Source organism: Chiroxiphia lanceolata, chromosome 2 (genome assembly GCF_009829145.1).
Source record: "Chiroxiphia lanceolata isolate bChiLan1 chromosome 2, bChiLan1.pri, whole genome shotgun sequence".
NCBI lineage: Eukaryota > Metazoa > Chordata > Aves > Passeriformes > Pipridae > Chiroxiphia > Chiroxiphia lanceolata.
In genome coordinates this window covers 86295711-86314666 of record NC_045638.1, presented here as the reverse complement: position 1 = coordinate 86314666, position 18956 = coordinate 86295711, and the positions used below count along the sequence as shown (strand labels likewise).

At 38.0% G+C, this 18956-nt stretch overlaps 1 long non-coding RNA gene across 1 annotated transcript; it reads left to right on the top strand.

The window, feature by feature from the left end:
- The first annotated feature begins 2994 nt into the window (after window positions 1-2994).
- LOC116782136 lies at window positions 2995-17591 on the top strand. The gene is made up of 3 exons (XR_004355148.1): window positions 2995-3240; window positions 3471-3600; window positions 16796-17591. It is a non-coding gene; the product is annotated as an uncharacterized LOC116782136 (long non-coding RNA).
- Window positions 17592-18956: the final 1365 nt, after the last annotated feature.

Below are 18956 nucleotides of genomic sequence, written 5' to 3'. Positions count from 1 at the left end.
TTATATAGGGGGTTTTCAGGAATTCTGATCTGGATTAATTTTTTTGTGAGTCATTTTTCTTTTTTTTCTTTTTTTAAGTGAATCAAATAACTCATGGCCAGGCTTCGCGAACGAAGATTTGGGAAGGGCTCTACCCAGGTTTGTTGCAAGCGCGTTGGTGGCTAAAAGGGCCGATACGAGATAGACACGTCCGGTTGCAAAAGGCACAGCAGAAAGACTCCTTAGGTGGTAAATTCTGCAAGGCACGATTCTTTCTGCGTTGTCTTTTCTCCTCAAGAATGATCCTGCGTGCTTTCTCAAAAGCATCAGCAGTGTTATAGATGGTGTGTCTCCAGACCTCCCGATTGGAGGCCAGAGTAGACCAGTTATGTTGATCAATATGGCCAAGGCTGAGATGTTGTTTCAGGGAGTCCTTGTATCTTTTTTTCGGGGCTCCTCTCTTGCGGCAGCCAGTGACAAGTTCACCATAGAGCAAGATCTTAGGGAGGTGGTGGTCCTTCATCCTTGAGACGTGCCCTGCCCATCGCAGCTGTGTTCTCAGTAACATGGCCTCAATACTTGTGACAGCTGCTTGTTCTAGAAGAGATGTATTGGTCACAAAATCTGACCAGTGGATGTTTAGGACTGTGCGGAGACAGCGCTGATGGAAGTGTTCTAGGAGATGCAGGTGGTGGAATCAAATAGCTAAAATATTTATAAATGGCATTTGTATTTGGCAAGGACTGCTGACTGCAAAAGAATCACAGAATACCTCAAGTTGGAAGGAACAATAAGGATTGCTGAGTCCAACTCCCTGCTCCTCACAGGACTACCTAAAGTAAACCATATGACCAGGAACATCATCCAGACATTCTTTGGACAGGCTTGCTACCCTGACCATAGAATCATAGAATTATAGAATATTAAGAGGTTGGAAGGTATCTTAAAGATCATCTAGTCCCAATGCCCTTTGCCATGGGCAGGGACACCTTCACTAGACTAGGTTGTTCAAGGCCTTATCCAACCTAGCTTTGAACACTTCCAGAGTTGAGGCATCTGCAGCCTCCCTGGACAACCTGTTCCAGTGTCTCACTATCTTCAATGTAAAAAATTTCTTCCTAATAGCTAGCCTGATTTTCCCCTCTTTCAATTTGTAGATTTCAGTTTCCTTTCCAAATACTTGTGGAAAAACATATATTACTGAGCTAGGCAGTAGCTGACTAATAGTTTCCTGTTTGGGGGAATGAAAATATATGTACTCACTTGTTTTCAGTGCATGTTACTGACCAAGCTACCAAGTGACTGGCATAGGTTTTTATTCTACCTCTTTCTGAAGTTCGAATTTTCAATCATCTCCTTAGCTTTAAGTTAATTAATCCAACTTAACTGAATTCAATCAACTGTTTTATCATTAAGTGAGATAGAATGCAACAATACCTGACTCATTCTTGCTTACAGTATGTTTTGATATAGGTGTAAATTATAAATTTGTGTATTTTCTGCTTTATTTATCTATTAGAGATATCGAAAAACTTTCTGGACAAGCACACTTGTAAAATATTCACAGGCATTTCTGTGACTTTAATATCATTGACTTGCTCTCAGTCTTGATTAAGACCTAAATCAAACTTGAAAAGGATACTGATCATCCAAATGATTGTGAAAGTATTTTTCCATGGCTACAGCTAAAAGAGCTTTTAGTATAATGTAAGGAGAGATGGACAGTCCAGGAGAGGCAGGCTCTAAAGAAGATGCACAGAAATGTGGGCACAGTAGTGTTTGACCACATTTTCACAAGATCCAAATCAGTTTAGGCTTATAAATGTGCCAGAGGACTGTATCTTCCTCATGAAAGTTAATAGTTAGTTTGAGTGTTGAGAACTCAGCTACAGTAGTACACAACTATTTTCATGTGGTTACAGAGCACTGACTGTGCATTGAGCTAAAGGGACAATGCAAAGTCAGTCTATGCTCTGCTGGTGCTATTCCTCTTACCGCTGAAAACTGTGTCAAGGGCAACCCCTGGAGCTTGTTCTTCAGAAAACTCTTCTGAATTTGATTCCTTCCTGTGCCAGCAGACATCCTTTCAATCAAGGAAAATATTCTGTCGTCCTTGAACTATTAACTTCTGAGATGGAATAGCCAGCTAGGTGTGTTTGTGTAAGTCCAGTTCTTAACAGTCAGAGGCTGTTTTCTTACCTCCCGGCCAGGATGACTGCTTCTTATCTGCTCTCTGCCCTATTTGTTTTGTTTTACTTGCATCTCTGCTACAAATGAAATTTTCCATGAGTTTAGCTCTGAATTGCCTGAATACACAAACCTTTCTGGGTGTAGTTCACAGGGAAGATCAACACTATAACTGAAAATAAATTAATTGACCATAGCTGCCTGTGTTTCTGATGTGCTGCCCGAGTAGAAGCCAGGGGCAGGTAAGCATGTTCATTGAAACAGATTCCTCTCCAAATTGGATTTGTTAGTATAACCCTAACTATGATGCTGTCTGTGCCACACAGGTAAGAACTGGATAATTCTGTAGAAGCTTGGTAACAACAATCACATCTGTACAGCTATGGATGCTTTCTGTGCATAGTGATTATTTGATGGCTATTTTTCCTCAGACTTATCTTGCCCTGTACTTCTTTACTCAATATATTATATTTGGTCAACATAGACCTATCAAATGAGAGGGCAAAAAATTTTGTCTGTGGTTAACTGGTTCTAACATTCAACATGTCATTTGGAATATGTCATAAGGAGATATGTCATTTAAGCATCTCTGTTTTTAAACAACCTGTCTTTAGCTGAAACACTGGTTTAATGGAGAAACCTAGAGAATGAACGCAAATAAGCCGAAAAGTCCTGGGAAATAAGAGGCAGTATTGCTCTTCTTTTCATTCCTGTTGTCTGCTTCTGGGAATTGGTTAGATTAGGACTTAAGAAAGCCTAAAAGACAGGAGAGGAGAAAGAAAATGAAATACATCCAAAATTTATACTTACATTAAAGGAACAATACCCTGAAAGGGAAATCGTGCCAAAAGTTGCATCTGTGCCTTTTGAAAGATGGTGATAAAAAAGCAAAAGAAATTTCTTCATTTTCAAGATAGCTTCACAAAGAAACCAACCAGATATGGAAACACCCTTCATCACCAGTGGCTCTCGCATGCGATGTCCTTGGATGCCCAAAAGATTAGTCAGTCTGAACCACCTGGCTCATGTAACAGGGATCAAAGACATTTCTCCATCTACAAACTTAAGCTCATGGTAAGTGCATCCTTTCACTAAATCACACGCTATTTTCATAATAAACAGTGTTAGATCCTTTTTTTTTAATTATACTGAAGTACAAGGTTGTTTGCATCTGCCAAACAAGTTGTCATGAATTTGGTAAATGAAGGCTGTAACACTTTGTGATAAATATATCACAAAGATATATTTGTGAAGGCTATTATCATGAAGTATGAGAGTTGATATTCCTTTCTTTTCTTTTTCAGCTCTCTGAAAGTGAAGACGACAAATTGAAAGTTATGGTCTAAGAAAATTAATAGGGACATGTGACTCTTGAGGGGTCAAAATTGTGGACCAGTCCTCTCATGTGGCAATGCACTATAAGCAACAAAAAAGGTATTTAAAATTACTTCATGCTCTCAGTATGAACAGACAGAACACATGCCAATAGGAAATTTATATCCACTTTTTATTTTCATAGATTAGGACTGTTAAAAAATCACACACATAGAGCAAAACAATGTATATCTAATCTGTGACTTGATAGCCTCCATATATTCACCAGTCTGGATTTTCTTCTGCAATATTTTTATTGATTTAATCAAATGACAATTTTTATATGGCGAGTGCATTTTCTTTCTCTCTTGAGGTAAAAGCATTTGTACTCCCAATTACTAAATCTCAGTTACAGTTCATTTACAGTAGAAAGTCAGAAATTGGATGAAGTTTCAGTGTCTCAGTGGTCATTGACTAAGGAGCAGACTAGGCAGAGAATAAGGTCATGTTTTGACAGCTGGAAAGGCATCTGATTGTCAGCTACAACGTGTGAAAGATTAACTCAAAGACCTGAAACCAAACAAGTGTTTTGCACTTGACTGGTGTGAAATTTGTGTTCATGTTTCGGTCTGCTTTCACAGACATTAAATGAGAGTCTACATTTGTAGTGGCACATAGTCAAAATCACTCTTGGCCAGCTGGATACCACATGCCTTTCTTGAATTCAGAGAATTATTACACTGGATCATTAAACCTCTAATATAACACTCATTATACCTGAAGAAATTATTTTCCTCTCTTGGTACTCTGTCTTTTTCTTTTTTTCTTATTGCAAGCTTCATAACTACCAAGCCTTATTGTCCTCTTAAGAAGAAACAACTGGTTTTAATCTAATGGAAAACATGTATTCTTGAGAAATCAGTAATTCTGTCATCTTAAACATGCCATCATCAACACTGAAGGTAGAATTTGATCTCATTTGGATTTCTGAATTACTGAAGGTGTGTGGTACTAAGGTGTTTTCTCTAGAGGCCAAACAGACTTCTTCAGTCTTTTCTTGCTGACTTCTCACAAGTTGTCTATTCTTTATGGCCAGGAAACAGTGGTCCATGAGATATCTGTGCTGACTCTTATTCACAGGCTGTTGGCAGGGTACAGCAACAGTTTCTTAAATTCTTCTGTATTTTTTCTGAATTGTAAGGCTGGCATTTTCTGGATGTATCTCCGTGTAGGCACATCTATATCTTTACTAGTTTCCCATCTGAATGTCTGCTCAAAGTGGATTGATAGAGGTGAGCGTGAATCAAGCACACTACTGAGCACTCCTCATACTCTTCTGTACCTCTAGATGTAGCTGACTGTCATTGTGAAGGGACTTCAGTACTCTTTGCAGAAGATTTAGCCTCTGCAAGAAAAGGGTCACATTCTGAGTAATGAAAAAGAAATCGTCTGTGTGCAATGGGAAGAGTGACGTGAAGATTTCAGTGGCTCATGCAGGCCTTGCTAGAAAGTGGGAGTTTGGGAAGAGCCTGAAAATAGGATTGAGATGCATGGTGATAGGGAAGGCTTGTGGTGCAAAGAGCCTATAAGGACACTGTTACAAAATTCCTGTAAGGTTTTTCTGGTTTAGCTCTTCTCTGTATTGTCTTTTTACATGTCAAAGAGCCTTCCTGATTACAATAATTTTAAGATACTTATCTTTTTCCTACAGCACTTAACATGACCCAGTGCCTCAGATTGCATCCTTGGGAGAAGAATACTCTTGGATAACATGAAAATAAAACTGGTTACTTTTGGATAACATGAAAATAAAACTGGTTACTTAAGACCAAGTGGACTATATAGAAATGAATGTTTTTACAAACCTAAGTGAAGAAATAAAAACAGACTTTCCTCTTCTTACACCCAGATTAAATCAGAAAGGTCTTTGTCTGCCTTTTTCTTGCAGAGTTGATCTAAATGCTTTTGTGATGCACACCTTTTATGGAATTCTTTTATCTGTGCAGGTCTTACATTTCAGGTTTACATGCATCAAAGGGAACCTTTTCCTAGCAGAAAGCATTAGCTTATCAGAGCTGATGTTTAGCAAGTCCCTCAAAGGATCTAAATGGGTTTAATCTTTACCCTTGACACGTGTACTTCTTTTCTTCTCATACTCATTCAATATATTTTCAGTCATTTAGCTTAAATGAGGGGTTTTAATATCTTAGATCAAGTATTATATCCTGCAGTACACTGACTATTCAATAGCTCTTTGACTTAAGGAAGATTACCTTCTCTCTGATTCAGTGTCTCCGTCTATGTAAGTTTATATTTTATATTTCATTATTTGAGCAGCCTGGTCTAGTGGAAGTTGTCCTTGCCCACAGCAGGGGGGTTGAAACCAGAGGATCTTTAAGGTCCCTTCCAATCCAAGCCATTCTGTGACTCTGTGTTGAATATGCTTACATCTAAATGGTGCAGGGGTATGCAGGTCACTGAGAGCAGTTAGGCTAGTAATGAAATAGTTTAGATATCATCATAGATTTGGGATAACTAAGCCTTACAAAATTTCTTTTCCTATGTGACGGCAAACAGCAGAAATCAGATTGGGAGACATTCCTGGGGAAATACTCTCAGAGTTTTGATGAAGGGTACTGGGAAATCACAGAAAGAAGGGCAAAGGAAAAGAAAGCAACGAAAAAAGGTTAAGACAATGGCTCGAGGAAACTGAATTCAAAATTATTCCACTGAGGAGCAGAAGAAACCATGACCAAATTAAAAAAAGGTCAAAAGTAGAAAAGCATAGAAAGTGCAGGAAAGAAAACTGATATCATTAAAACTTTGAAGACGAATGTCCATGAGAAGAGAAGGAGAAAAGGGAAACAAATAAGTGAAAGGAGGTAATAAGAATGATTATATATAAGCCTCAGTTTAGATGATTTGTCTTTTTCAGATTTTTTCTCATCTTTATCTGCAAGGAAGCACAACTTTGTGAAGTAAGATTGAGAGTAAAGAGAGATTCTCTCTCTATATGTGTGTGTAAATAGTCTAACTGCCTTTGGACAGGGTGGAATAATGATGGATAGTGAAGGAGAATAGTATCATCCTGTCACATTATGAGTTTTACTCATAATTGATGTATTTTGAAGTTTGAAGAATATTCAGATTTTTCATTATAGTTGTTTTACATTCACTGTGTCAAATATCAATATCCTATTCCCCTCCCCTGAGACACTCTTCTTGACTTCCTTCCTGTCTTTCTTTTAACATAGGAGACTCAGTAGGGATTCCATTCTTGCAGCTCAGCTTAACAGAAAGGAGAACTAGGACAGGAAAGCTACTGAAGACACCTTGGATAGTATTATATGATTTTCTTGGCATTTAATAAAATTCCAGAGATATTGAATATACCTATTTGTCTAACTGCAGATGCTGCCAAAATCAGATGCTGCCAAGCTCCTTGGTTCAGGAGGGCTGCTTCTTTCTCTCTGAAAATATTTTTTAAAAATACACAAATACTATAATGGTTAAAGTTATTTTGTGAGTCTCTACAGCTTGATATGTTTGACTGACAGTCTGCTTTGGATATTGCCAGAAGCTGGCTGAGCTTAAGAAATGCCAGTTTCCTTCCTCAAGGAATCTGAATGGGAACTGTTTCCTGAGAACACCATCAGAGCTCTTGAGAAGGTTTTTGGGGCCTCCATTGCATCTCCTGTTTGATTGGGGTGCTGGATGTCTGGAAGCTTTCAACAAACAGTGAAAGTCAATGACAGAATAAAAATGGCATAGGAGTATAGCTTACCCTCCTCCCCAACAGTAGGATAGACAAGGATGTGAACCAGACTGTATTTTATACATTATTATTTCTGCTAGAAATCCTTACATTCAGCCCTTCAGAGAAAAATCCATCTTAGTTAAGCACAAGATAAAGTGAAAGCCAAATTTCTGCATTTGCTTGTGACAGAGTTCTCTGTGTAAATCATTCTGGCTTACACTCTCTCTTAATACATCACTTCAGAGTTGTTACTTTTTGTGATGGGTAAAGTGCATTTGGAAGATACAGTGGATTTAGTGTCACAGGTTGTTTGCAACTGCAAAAAGAAATAGAATGTTGCTTCCTTACAAGACTTTTGAAGTCAGCATAATCCTTTGTCGTAGTCCATACTGAGTAGTGGAACATTCACAGTCATGAAAAAGAACCAGGTGTCCCTGTCTCCTATGTTAGTATTAATTCATATCATACAGAATTGGATGTCTGCAGTAAGTTTCTAGATTCTTGCTTATCCCTGTCCCCTTGTGTCATACTGGGGTCTGCCGCAAACCTTCAGACTGCCAAATCACATGCCTCAATTTCCCTAATTGCAATATAGAGACCAAGATACCTGCCTCCCACAGGCAGTGTTGTGGTGGGTGACTGTTTGCACTGATAGCCAGATCTCAGGGATTTGGTTTGCCTGTGTTGTTACCAGAGGTAGATGACAGTTAAATTCCAAGTTTGGGTTTATGGAGAGAATGCCATGAAGAATTGCTGAGGAATTCCTCACTATTGCTAGTGAACCAAGCAGTATTTCTTGAGGACTGACTCCTTCCAGACCCTTCCCTTTATCCCACATTTTTGTGACTATTCTAACTCGGTTTGACCGTGAGTTCCCATTAAACACACATGGGACCATTGCTGACTTTCCATGTTCAACCCTATCCACCTCTTTTCCATTCAGTCTCTGGGATATGTCATCTATAATAATTAGGAAAAATCAGCTAGCTATAGTCCCCCATCTACCTCTCCCTGCTTTTTGTGAGAGTTCACCCTGACCCTTGGTTAGGTGTAACCTTGATGGTTTTTGAATAACTATTTGATGTGAGTGTGGTGGCTCATCTGTTGTGGGGTTGATGAGAGTAACAACGTCAGCCCTGCATGTTGATATAAATGCAGATGTCAGTTTTTACCTCTGTGCCTATGTAGGCTATGGATATATTTTCAGTGTGAGTGTCCTTAAACTGATATTTTCACTCTCTGGTTGTAGCTGGAAATAGAGGAACAAATCATTGTCTCCCTTTATAGTGATATAAATGTGGAACAAGTTCCCTAAGTGCAGAATTACTTGGCATGGGTGACACTGCAGCCTGCACTTGTATCAATTCATCCTGATGTGACCTGCTCCTGTGGTATGCACTATGCTCTTCTCACCAAATATTCAACACTTGGCAACATCAGGCCTTTGATAATTTATTTTTATTTTGCATCTATGTATCTGTTTGCTCAACTGGATGCTCCAAATGGGTGCAACCTTGACATTTTAAGTAATTTAGAGAACATTAAAAATCTGCAAGTGCTTTAATTATTTTAAAACACTTTCTGATTCAAGACATTCCGTTCACATATGCCTACCCCACAGAGATGGAAAGCTCCTTTCAAACGAGTTACTATACTTTTGCTCTGCTATTGAATTTTGCTTTCTGTGATTGCTTTTTCTTCCCTTCAGCCATCCCTATCTTCTGTGAGCCTATTAGTCTTATACTTATAATTCTGAACGTATCCCTCTGTACATTGTAAGTCAAAGTGGCTATGCTCTTACTCTTCAAATGTCCTTTAGTAATAATATATTGTGCTCACGTTCCCCCTGTGTCACTCAGTGCATCCACCACAGGCGGAAACAAAATACAACAAAGCTTGTGCCAGCATCTTCCTGAAAAGATCTTGAAACTCCCTGATAAAATTTGTATGTGGAAAATTTAATTTATCTGTTTAATTTCTTCTAAAAACAACTGAGAACACTATTAGCCACTGTTTAAAATGTCAGCATTTCCCATAACTAGCATGTGATAGTGCCTTGCATTGCCAGAGTTTTCTATTGTATTCAATAATTAAAGCCTGTTAGTGGAAGAGATGGTTCTACTTGGCATATGTTGACTTTTGCACACTTCCTACCTTATCTGTCCTGAGACATAGCTGTTTGCCAGCTGATCATCACTGCCTACCAGCGCCGGTCTTCAAATTGAATTAGACAGATTTGTGCGTCTGTACCGTGTCACAGGGAATGTTTTTCATATCTCACCCTTGTCAGAGCATATGGCTTTGACCCCGAATCTGTTAAACTGGAGGCACTGTGTTGAGTCAACAGTTTTCAAAGTTGTAATCAGGTTAACCAAACACAAGTTCAGTAAAAAAGATTTCGAACCGTGTCATTTACATCTGGGATGATGCTTTATTCTTTCTGAGTCAATCTTTCATGAATGCTAATGATCCTCTTGCTAGTAGTAGACACAATTCTAGTAGTAGGCACATCCCATTGCTTCTTGAAGCTTTCTGTAATCGTGTTATTTCTGTCTCCTGGAAGGCCCTTCTTTACATCAGATTTACATTGGAAGTAGTCCGTTCTTTTATAGCCCCAAAATGGTGAATGACCCTAGAAAGGTGCAGCAAAGATGGTTGCAATACAGGGAAGAGTATCTAGTTGTGAAACTCCACTTTGAAATGAGGTAGCAGCAATGATTAGGCTTGACCAAGTTCAGAAATTGGTATTTCTTTCTGAAAGCCCTTAGAAAACAGAGGATAAAAATCTCAGATTAAATATTCTGGAAACGCTTCAGTTACTTGAGTGAGGCACAGACCTGAGCCCTTTATGAAGTTCACTCTGGACCAAACCAATAGATCATCTTTTCCATTCCACCTCTCATCTGAAAAGTGTCATCTCTGATTGTGATGTGCTCCCTCAGGCAGCTGTTTGCTACTTCATTGTATAGAAACCGTCTCTCCACTCCATGAGCATCCGGAAGCAGTTTGATGTGACTCTGCTCAATCTAGTTCAGGCTGAATTCCAGTGAGGGTCCCTAAACAAGACAGAGCATCTACAAACTTGGTCAGTTAATAACTAACCTACCTGATACTTCGCACACATCTGAGAAACAAACCTGGAGCAGTTCTGTGCATTTATTGTTACTTTGTTATGACAAAGAACTTTGGCATGAAATAGGAGTTGTAGGCCAGATGTACAAAAATACGTAGCTCCCTAAGTGCCACTAATTTAAGCTTAACTCAAGTAGATTTGTGGACTAAAGACTTGACATCTTACATATTTACAGCTTCTGGAATTTTTTGCCTTATAACAAATCATGGCGTGATATATATTGTCTCATAGCAACCTCATGGGACCTCAGTGCAGACTGATGAAGGTGTCTAGGCACTTGTAGGAGGCAGGAGGGCATATACTAGAATCTATAAAATATCTGCACACACTGACTTTTGGTGGAATTTGAATTCTTAAGGTTTACATATGCTTTGGTAAATCCCACTAGCCATATTGCTTGCTTATTTATGTGCCTTCAAAAATTTTGCCTAAGGATTTTCAGTGTAACAAGGGTCATAAATTCCTGCATATATATAATTCCACACCTGTATATATAATATTAAATATCACTGAGTCTACCACTTTGTTCTAAGGGGATATCAGACCCTGTTCAGCCTCGTAATTCAAGTAATCATTTACATCAGCACAAAGCAGGCCAGCTTTTCTTGGTTAATAGCTATGATTTGTCTATTTAAAGACACTAACAAAGCAAATCAGCTTTAAATTCAACTTAATCAGCCTGTCAAGATGCTTTTATGTGTGCTTTAAGTTTTTGGAAGTGCAAAGAAGCTGGAGCATTATCTGATCTAACCATGTGAGCACAAAGGAGGTGAAAAATGCTACTTCTGGGACAAGTCCCTGAGAATTTTAGTATAATCGTGTCTATCACTCACTGCACAGGTTCTGTAGCACTGGACAATGAGTCAGCAGTTCAGGTAGGGAGTGGATAGTGAGGGCAGAGTTAGTCTCTTGACTAGAATTGTTGTCACCCATCAAAAGAATTTCCTAAGCAAATTAAGCACTCCTTTACAGCCTTCCAGTGGAGCTGATGGAACAATGATCCTGGGCATCTACTGTACCCTTTTATTTCTAAATTTTCGGACTGTGGAGAATGTTTTGTGAAGGAAACATCCAGCCAGGCTTTGCTTAATCTTTTCCTCTGTAACTGCAATGCTGTTAACAACTCTGACAAATATTTCCTCACCTGGATTTTCATTGCTGTCAAATACTTGCAGAATTACAATTTTGTATGTATTAATGACTTTCACTAGAGTTTATGCAGCATGGCATATCATTCAGTAAAGTCTCATTCCCATGTTATTAATGACTGTGTATTACTTTATTCTGTGAGTGTTATTATTACATGAATATTATTGCCTGTTTTTTGCTTTTTTCCAGTCGACTAATTTTCATCCTAAGTTTCAAAGTCATGCTGAGTCTGCCCTGTCCACAACTCAGTAAATCAATATAATTATTTCCATTGCCATGATGCATGATACTGCACTTTTAGAATATTATTTAAGCAGTATGGAGGACTCCTGTGCATGTATCATGGTAGAGATAATTAAGATTGTATATAATGTATTGTAGTATTTATTTGTAAGTCATTGTAATATATTCCCTTCCCCGCATTTTGAGTCTGGTGTGGTTGTCTGGAAAAAACCCCACATCTTACACTAGGTTAAGATGTAAGAGGGGGTTTAGACTAGGGAATTAGATTTTGAGAATCTCAAACGTGACAGCATGTGTGATGTGTGTGTGTGCTCTGTGTTTCTTTGTCACCCAATAGTCCTGTCCTAGTCCTAGGTAGTGTTGGGCTTAAAATGGAACAAATAATGCTAGGCTTTATTTTTTCTGGATCTGGTTTATTTATTATTTATTATTTAATTAAATTTATTATTTAATTGAAGTAAGCATGATTATATATTATCTCGTTTAAGATTCAGCTTCTTCCATCAGATGCCCGTGCATAATATCCGAGAAAATTAAGCAGAAACCCCATTTTCTCCTTTTGTTCTCTCTCCCTGTCTGGCAGCTGCTCTTCTTTTGGTAACTTCTAAAAATTTAATTAGGGTACAGGTGACATATCTTTCAGCTCATCTATAAAAAAATAGTATGCTCCAGGAATATCCAAGTTCATTCATCTAGCTATACTATTTTTATATTCTTTTGTACTCAGCTTCTTGATCTATTGTTAGATCAACCAGTAAGTCTTTTGATCAGAATGCATGGGTAAATTCTATATGCTTGTTGCAAATCTTTCCAATTATTCCATAGATTTGCTCTGCTGAAATGTCAAGTTTAAAATAAACCTGTTGCCTTCCTTTCCTTCCCTCTGCCTTGGAAATTTGGATCAGAAAAGCAGAATCTGTCGATAGATTCAGCTGGAGCTGAAGTGCCAAGGACTTGCAAAGTCTGCTCTTGGCACAGCCAGGTGTACAGTTGTAAGCAGGGCCCTTCTTCGTGCTGAACTTTGAAGGGGCCCCAGGCTGGACTGGAAATTTGCAGATATGGTTTTGTCCTTTTACTTAATTGCCTGTATGTTTTGAAGCCTGTAGTGAATATTGGCTTGACTGGCAGCAATAATCAAAGTGCTGAAAACCTCTCATTTGTGTCTGCATCTACAAAGCTGCACCTGCAAAGGCCTCTATAGAGCTGGTTTTTTCCAGTTTCCAGCACCACATGAAAGAAACAAAACCACTTTAAAAAATAAGCTATAAAACATGTTTCTCTCATGTAAATTGGGGGTACAAAGAAACATCTATTTAATAAAGATATTGTGAAGATTAAGTAGTTAAATATTTAAAGATGTTTGAAAGCATCTGTAATTATGTTCAGTGAGTACAGCTTAAATATTTTCTTAGTTCTAACAGGAAGCAGAAACTCGAAGTAGTTACATGTAGCCTTCTTACAAACCCACTTTGTTCCCACTGTGTTTTAGACATAATGCATTAGTAGCCTTCCTCAGGAAGAATCCCTGTTTTCTTTTTATTATTTATGACTTATGAAGAATAATTAATGTTAAATATGTGTGTTGGCTCCTGTTTATTACAGTTACTGATCTGGCAGTGATTAATAAAAGATATGTTACTTTCATGAATAATATATATTAATATATATTATATTATAAAAATATGTAATAATTCTTTCACTCCCTTGAGCTCTGCATTATACTTTGCTCCTTGGTTAAGTGAAATTGTTTACCTGGCCTTCCTAGAGCAATGATTATTGATACATGCATGGGTCAGGGGGTGTTGCTGCCCTATCCAGAGGTAAATTTGCAATTGCAGTCTCTTTACAAGTCAGAAGTCTCAAGCCTTACTTTCCTGTCTCACTCTTGCAACTTTTAATCTTTTCTTTCTCCCTTTCTCAAAGCAAACTGGAAATGCATTTTTTGCCTTGGCTCCTCAGAAAACTTATGAATGTGTGCACTGCTGTGTCCCTTCTAAGCAAGTCGCATTAACAGTTCAGTACAAACAAAACAGCTATGAGATTATTTTGTGATAGTTTGTACCACATATCTAAACATCATTCTTTCAATGTTTCTCGTCATCCAGGCCAAACCTTCTAGTTATTTCCTTCTTATAGTGTCATTTGCTTTTTCTTTCTTTTTATATTTTCTGATGGAAATTGTACACTATATTCTTTCCTTAGGTCTTTGCTTTAAAAACCATCTTCTAGGTATTTATCTTCTATATTCACTCAATAAAAGCTGTTAAATCTGGGTCTTCTTTCTCCTGCCTCTGTACAAAATCAGAGAATTAGTGTTTTCAGGAATTAAAATACAACTCTCTAAGAGGCAGGGGTATGTCCCACTTAGGTGACATCCTATTCACTTCTTAGAAAAGACTACATCTGAAATATTAATCTTCACAGAATTAGAAGAACCTGCTCCAGGAAAAAGTATTCTTTCATTTTGTCTCTTATTATTTGCTTACTGATGTGACATCTTGCTACAGTTCTTGAACACTCACTGTAACTCTAATAGGGTTTACAAGTCCACCTAATTTAAGTCTTCCAGTTGCACTGAAGAGAAACGAGAAGGTCAAATATGCTCCTTCAGGGATGATTGGCAAAACTTTCATAGGCATCAAGTCGTGATCTCATGACCACATATCAAAGACAGTGTCCTATGGTGACTTTCCAGTGACTGATTTGTAATTTTTAGTGGTTTGATATCCACACCACTGAATCAAAATGGCAATAATTGGGGAAGTGCAGACAGAGAAAAAAAAGATGAAATTGTCTTACAAAGTGATCTACTGTTTCAAATCTTTTCCTTTTAATCAATGCTAAGACACATCAATAAGGCAGAATATGGAAACTTAATCCACCTACTGTCTAATATATTCTGTGGCAAAACGAGATTAATAGTCCTGGATTTTTAGAGTACTGAGAAATTTGTATCACATAGTGAGAACAGCTGGATACTGAGAAACACAGAGGTGGGAACAAAGGAGGTAGAAGGTTTTAGGCACTCTATTACTATGTGAAAGAGAAGCAGAAAAGGTCTCTTGAAAAAAAACCAAGCATTTTTCTGTTACCTGCTAGTGCTTGATTTTAGGTGGAGCTGTTCCTCAGAGAAGACTTGTTAGTCAGTGTAATATGAACAGGAAAACATCTTGCTTTGTCTTACTTGTTTGATTACCTTTTATACTTTAAATTCAGTTCTTATCATTCTTAGTAGAATGATAAACTCTCAGGGGGAAAAAGCTTCTTTTTATTTAACATACAGAGTTATATTTGTTAAACTTTCCTCTGTAAGGCACTGTGGTAATTTGGCAGATTAGACGTTTTACTTGTGTTGCTATCTTGGGTTATTTGGCTGGACTATGTCAATGTCATATCTGAGGATGCTCAGTGCTGATTAATTTGTCAGTAACAGAGTGTTGATTATTTAAAAGTCTTTTGTTAGTTTGGCCAAGGTTTCTTCACAAGGCCCTTCACAGGAACAGCAGAGGTCTCTGGTTGTTCTTATGGTATTGTTGGAAGCTCTCCTTAGAAGTGTTTTTCTGGAGCAAGATGGTTGTCTATGCTGTTTGTGTGACTGGAGTCCTAGAAAAAATGGTCTTATCCACCAGGTTGGTTTGAAGTTTTCCCAACAGGCAGACGTGTTGGTGTCACCCAATCTTCTCCTCCTCCTTTCTAAGATTTAACAGGTTTTCAAAGCAAGTATTGAGTGTGCAGGAAGGGATGGATACAAGCATGTGAAACTACATTGCACAGGAGCTGTCATTCATCTTGGGTCAAATACAATTAGTTTCAGAGAAGGGTGCTTAAATTCTTACAAGCTGAGAGAGACAAAACATGTTCCCTCCTCCATCAATGGACCTACCTTTCTTAGGGCAGAAGCACCCTTTTTCTGTGACACACATGAGTGCCGAGCAGATAACTCTATCCCATGACTTGTAAAGCCAAATTCCATTTAGGAAGCAGAGAAAAGGGAGAATGGGAGAAAGCAATGGCTGCAGTCCTTTCCTCTCACAGGTTTGCGGGAGCTTCCCAGGGCTCAGTCCCTTTTCTGAGGTTGCATGCTTGCCAAATGATCTGGTGCTTTAACATGACAATGGTCTTAGCAGTTACTGTCTGAACCTTGCTCTTTGACTGAGGATGAGAAATGAATAAACTAAATGGGAAGAACTTCCACAAGCAACAACAAAAAATAAGGGTGTTCTTTCTGTTCTGCTGGTGCCATTGACTTTCCAAATGATCACTGAAGGTCTAAAGAGGAGGGAGAAGGACCTGTTTTTCATTAGAGCAGTTTTAAAATGGAAAAAATCCTCATTTAATAATTATAAGCATTATTAATCTATTTAAATACGAAATTGTTCCCCTCAGTCAAGTTTCCTATTTTAATTGAGTAGTTTTGGATGTAGCCAGTAGGGAGGGATGGACAACTGGTTCAATAGTCTATAAAGTCATCTTTGAAGAAAACTCAGACTTTTATCCTATCAGTTTTCAGAAAGAATTATTATGTTCCCAGTTCTCTTTCTCGTTCGCACTGCCATAGTTTTATTCCAAATTGGGATGTGTCAAAGTATCACATGAATTTTTTTTTTTCAGATTCTGTCTTCCCAAGTTCATGTAGATTGTGGCTTCTTAGGAAGATGGGGTGTAGGAATCTGGCTGTGGTGTTTCCAACCCTTCTCAAAGAAGGTAGAAAAGGAAGATTAATTAGGAAATAAATATTCTTTGGCTGCAGAAGTCAAGACAACTGTTTAAAAAGGGAATGATTAAATCCTCTCTTAAATCCTATTGGAGCTAATAGGATATAGGGGGTCACAGTAGCACTGAGCAAGATCATCTCATTACCTTGTGAAGTTTAGTTGCTAGGAATAAGTACATAGTGTTCATAAGGGTTTGATAAGGTCTCCTGTTTAGCAGTCTTAGTGGGTTGAATTCCTAGTGAATGGCTTTTTTTTACATAAGATACTAAAATAGTATGCATAATTTTGAATGAACTTATCATATTCATTCTTTGACAGGTTCTTCTACACTGGTATTTTTCACAGTTCAGCTTCAGTCATCAGCCTGCGCCATAGGACCATTATTGACCACTACAGCTGCATCACTTGCACCATGGCACTTTTTGACATCCAGGAGAACTCAATACTTCTGCTGTAAAGAATGTGGATATGAAGACCAGCCTGTATGTTTGTGTTCTTGAATGTCTTCTACTTGAAGAAAAAGCTATGTGCTATTGGATAGGGTCATTTAAAGCATCAGAAGCAAAAAAACCCAAACATCAGGAAGTGGGAGAAAGACATGCTTCTTGAACATTACTCATTTGAATCATGGAGCTGTATAGAAGCAGATATTGTATGATGCAGTTGATGTGTGACAGAGTACCAAACAGACATTCTTCAAGAAGTCAGTTCTATCTTCCCTAAGTCATCAGTATTCCCTTAGTAGGCCATATTTTTTAGGAAATCACTCAGCATGTGTATGAGCTCTCTCAGTCCTAAATTCTTCCAAGCTGCATATTTCTTCTGGCGTAAAAATTTGAGACAGTGTATCCCATGAGTTGCTGTGAAGGCATTGAAGCCACATTCCTCATTTTTAAGGGGCTGGTATGGTGGCATACAGGAATCTAATGTTCCGTGCTATTTATGATTTTCTGCTTTATTGTAGAAATAATTCTGTTTGTAGTTTTTATAAACTTCAAGTCTTGAATGCGCAGTACTGCCGGTCACAATTTTGTTTGTCGGCTGTTCCATCTTAAATGAAGAAATATTATATGTTGTTAACACCCTGATCTCCAAGGGTTTGTGAAAAAAAATAATGGTGTTTAAGTTAAAATGTGATTTTAAAATGTCGAACATTTATTATTAAAATTTCTTCTGTTTAAAAAAGAAAATTATCAGTTTTGTGAATTAATTCTTGTCTGACAGACACTAGAAATGTTTCTCCTGAAAGAGGAATATCTTTAATCACAAGCCTGAGGAAGTGGCTTGCACTATAGATGGAGGGATGCTTTGGATAGATTTGCACATATCTAACTTTTCCTCAATGAAAAGTCCTGCCTGAAAGGTAGAGGATTCTGTATGTAACTTACACGTGAGCCTACATGCTCATACAAGCAAGAAAACTGTCCTGCTGTTATCTTTGTGTCCACAGGGTAACTCTGAAACTTCTATCCTTCTTTGTTCCTGGTGTTGTAGTGGCTGAAGTAGGAGCCTATAATTCCTAGGTTCAGTTCTCAGAGCCCTTGCTGACTTATTTTGAGACCTCAGCAGGATGTGTAACTGCTGTGTGTGATTTTCCAGTCTGCCATAAGAGGTGAATAGTATCTATCTTATGATTGCACTGTGGGACTTCATCCAGTCATGTTTGTGCACTGCTTGGAAATTTTTCTGCTGAATGTGGTAGTACTGTTTCTTCCAATTCCCAATTCACCTGTGCTGCAAAGTAAGAGCTTCTAAAGATCACAGTTACTTCCCTAAAATGCTGTTAATCTCCTGATTGAGATTTAGTGACTCATTTACTGATAGTCAGTTTTTACAAGTGGATTGCCTTAATAACCCACAGACCTAGAAAAATTGTTTTACATCTTTGCCAGCCAGTGGTAGATTATATGTATTCCATGTACTTCAGTTTTTTTCATAGGGGAATTCAAACCTTAGAAATGAAACTTCCTTTACTTTCACTCAGATCTGAGAGAAAGACAAGCTGGTACGCTTGGTGAGGTAGGCTGTTCTTCTTTGCCTAGAGAAAAAGCTGTTTGGTTTCACTTTGTGCCATAGCAACTGTTTTATTTATTGCAAATGAAGGAGGGACAGAATTTAGAAAACACCCAATGTAAAAGATTTGCTTAAATAGAAACACCATTATTTCTGTCTATTTTAACAGCACTGTAACATCTGTGCAAGAGCTAGGCTTTGGGGCTGGTTCATTAGAGGAAGAAGAGACTTTTATGTTTTTGACCTTCCTCTCTGGGCCTCAAAATGAAAATATAATGGCAATGTACAGAAGTGAATTATCTATATTTCAATTTGTGCAATAATTTCCATAGAGACCCTATAATGGACTATTTTGAATTTGTTGCAAGGCAATTAGACAAGCACAATCAATACCCTTAATCATAAAGATGGTTTCTGCCTTTATTAGTTTTTAGTCCCATGCTGAATGTATGGAAATCCTGATATC